The sequence below is a fragment of the Phyllostomus hastatus genome, unplaced genomic scaffold, assembly GCF_019186645.2.
Source record: "Phyllostomus hastatus isolate PE091 unplaced genomic scaffold, TTU_PhHast_1.1 phas_contig_38, whole genome shotgun sequence".
Lineage (NCBI taxonomy): Eukaryota > Metazoa > Chordata > Mammalia > Chiroptera > Phyllostomidae > Phyllostomus > Phyllostomus hastatus.
Window position 1 is genome coordinate 2503618 of NW_025333869.1, and position 3427 is coordinate 2507044.

Here is a 3427-nt window from a genome sequence, read left to right on the forward strand (position 1 = left end):
CTCCCTTGGGGACACTCGGTCGGCTCTGTGGAGGGCTTGCTAGTCGTAAACCTCCCCGGGTGGCGAGGTTCTACCAGGGTCTCAGGTAACCAGGTCCACCTGGACTGTGTCCTCCCGACCCCAGGCCATGCTGAGTCAGACGCTTCGACAAGGGGCCCTCGGGCTCGCGGGCGTTTCCTCTTCCCCTCGTCCTTTAAGGTTCGTGTCCCTGTGTTCCGCACGCACCCGCCAGGGCTCAGCGTCTTCTAGGAGCGGAAGTGACAGCACAACCTCATTAGTCATTGTGAGGCTGACTACGAACAAGTTGCTAGCCCTCGGTCTGGGATCGGGGTGCCCGTGTCACCTGCGATTCTCTTGACCTCACCCGGTCTCTAGGCGCCTGCCGGGACGCTTTGGGGACAGCTGTCATCAGGTGCCTGCAGAAATACTGTTGGGTAAATAAAAAATCACATTTTACAGGGTAGTCACCCATAAAGTCTCTCGCAGGCAGGAGAACCACACAAAGGGACTAAGAAGCCATGAGGGTGGATACGGTGTGCCAGTCAGGAAGGAAGGGAGACAGAAGCACCTGCAGGTGGCTACTGATTGGATGTGGGAGAGAGGGACAAAGAGTCAAACTTAACACCAGAGAGGAGTTAAGAGAGGAGAAGGGGTTGTGTGGCTGGGTGAAAACGGTAAAGAGATTAAGAAAAAAAAGTCATAGACACTGGCAACAGTATTGTGATTAACAGAGGGAAAGGGAGGTGGGGAGGTAGAAGAGGGTAAAGGGGGAATAAATGGTAATGGAAGGAGACATGACTTGGGGTGGTGAACACACAATACAATATACGGATTATAGAATTGCACACCTGAAACCTATATGCTTTTACTAACCAATGTCACCCCAATAAATTCAAAAAAGAAAAAAAAACAACACCTGGGTTTCTCCTTCCAGGTAGGGGCAGGTACTGGGAACACAGTTTATGGGACAGATAAAGAGTTAAGATGTGACACATGAGAGAGATGTGAAATGTCTTGTGCAATTCCACAGCAGCACTTATGCATTTGAAAACGTGGATGGAAGTGAGCAATTGGGCTTGTCTGGGAAAGTGTGATGGTGTGTAGGCAGCAGTGGAAGCCTTGGTGGTAGAGGTGCCACGAGTCCTGTTTTCATTCAGGTTGTGCCATCAGGATGAGCTGCACAGCACGTTCTACCCAGGAACTGTGAGCACTGCATTCAGTTGCTGATGCATAACCTTCCAGAACTCTCTCTTTGCCATGGCAATTGAAAATGTTCCAGCATACCCTATCAGTCTGGGTCTTGGAGGGGGGCTGATGCCCAATAAATCCTCTCTACCCATAAGTGAGAAGTAAACCTTGGCTGTTTTAAGTAACTGGGATTTAAGGGTTTTATTTGTCACCAGAGCAGATCTTTGTCTGATGTGGATGAGAAAAGAAGAATGTAACCTTAGGGATACCAGTATGTTCATTAGACTATTTGCATGCAAGATAGAGAGACCCGGAGACCACCTTGATTAAAAGGGTGAAACAGCAGTATTCATGTGAATATGAGTAGCCGTTAAGAGCCTAGACACCTTGAAAGACAAGCTATTCTCATTTCTTTTCAATTGTATCTCTGTTATTTATCTCTGATCTGTTGTCACACTATCAACTGGCAAATAATCTCCTTTTTACCCTGTAATCCACACTGGGTAGGAGGACAATCCAATTGCAAGAGCCTTTTGATCGAAGCCAGTCCTGAGCTTCCAACCAGCCCAAGGTTGATTCACTCAGGTCAGGGGCTCACCCTGATCCAAATAGTACCACTCCAACACAAGATACCACTTAGTTCTCCTGAACTGGGAGCTCCGGTCAGGGCAATACAAATTATAATGGGAACTTCCCAATCTTGTCCCACTCCAATTTATTTTTTTCGCAGATTTGTGAAAGTTACATTTAAAAAGTGGAAATAATAGTTAACTCTGAAGAATGGAACAGTGACTCCATTATGAAGCATGTGTGATGGGTGCATCAGAGTGGTGCCATGTGGTTTGATGGCAAAGACCAGGGAGATAGATGATTCCAATGGTGTGGCCATTTCCAAAGACTGCTCTTAGTTCTGTTGCTGAATTATATGTAACTACACACTTGGAACTGAAGTCTTTCTCAATACCCTGAGCTAATTGTGAGTTTAACCAATCTCCTGCAGCTCCTTCTGTCCAGCATTAGTTGTGGTGGGAATTGCTCTAATCTCATCAGTATACATCTTTCTGATCATGTTTCCAGTCTTCCTCTCCTTTGCTGCTCTTCTTTACATGTCTGACCCAGAAGAAGGTCTTGATGCAGATGGCAGATAAGGATTAGTGGAAATGGGGGAGGCACCCACTCATATCAACTAAGTAATCGTTTAGCTAATTAAGGAAAATTATAGGCTGCCTCTATAGATATAACTTCCAGTTCAGAATTGTCAAAAGATTTGTGTTACCAGTTTCAAGTATTTTTAATTCTGTAGAAAATAGTATCTCAGGGTTCAATGATAAAACTTTGTGACAATGCGAAACCTTTCAGTTATTGTAATTCTGTTACTGTACAAGTTGGTGTGCACATAGTGCTGCTCAATCTAGCCACCATATCAATTAACACCATATAGGATATTAGGGAGAGAATGAGTGTAGATTATCCTCTTTAAAGTTTTGTGTAGAAAGTAAGAAAAAGGAAAATTCAAATACTGCCAATGAGAAACTGATATTATTTCCACAGAATAAATCCTTTCTTTTTTTTAGGCACACATGTGCATAATCATATGTTGTTCAATACTATCAAGTATGTATAGCTTTTCAACTCTTCTCATAAATTAAGACTGAAAGAAAATATATGACTAGAGAACATTTTTAAAAATTGGATTTATGCCAAGACTATTTGTGTCATTCATTGGGTATGAACAAGAGAGAAAGGCCACACTCTGCTCATCTCAGACATAGAGTGACCCATCTGGCTGACATTCTTCCCCTCATATTTTCATGTTAGTCCCTCTCAAATCTGTGTTCTCAGTTGAACAGGAAGAAGCAGGACACCTCTCCAGGAAAAAGAGGATTCATCTTCAGTCAAAAGAAAGGTGTTAAGGAAAGAAAAGCACAGGAGGAGTAGACAAGCTTGTCTGCTCAACCACCAAATAAGACGGTTACTTACTCTTCCATAATTAGCGGGGGCATCTGTGATCCCAGCATTTTAAAGGACACACTGAAGGTGAGACTTTGCCCTCAAGGATCCATGTTCCAGTGTGAGAAGCATAAACAATGTAGCACATGTATTACATACAGTTACAGCACAGAGGGAAAAATAACTAACTGTGGAGGAGTCAGAGAAAGTTTTAAATTTTGCAGGACAGCAATACTTGAGCTGGATGTTGAATAATGAATATATGCTTATTTATACCCTGCTCATTGCA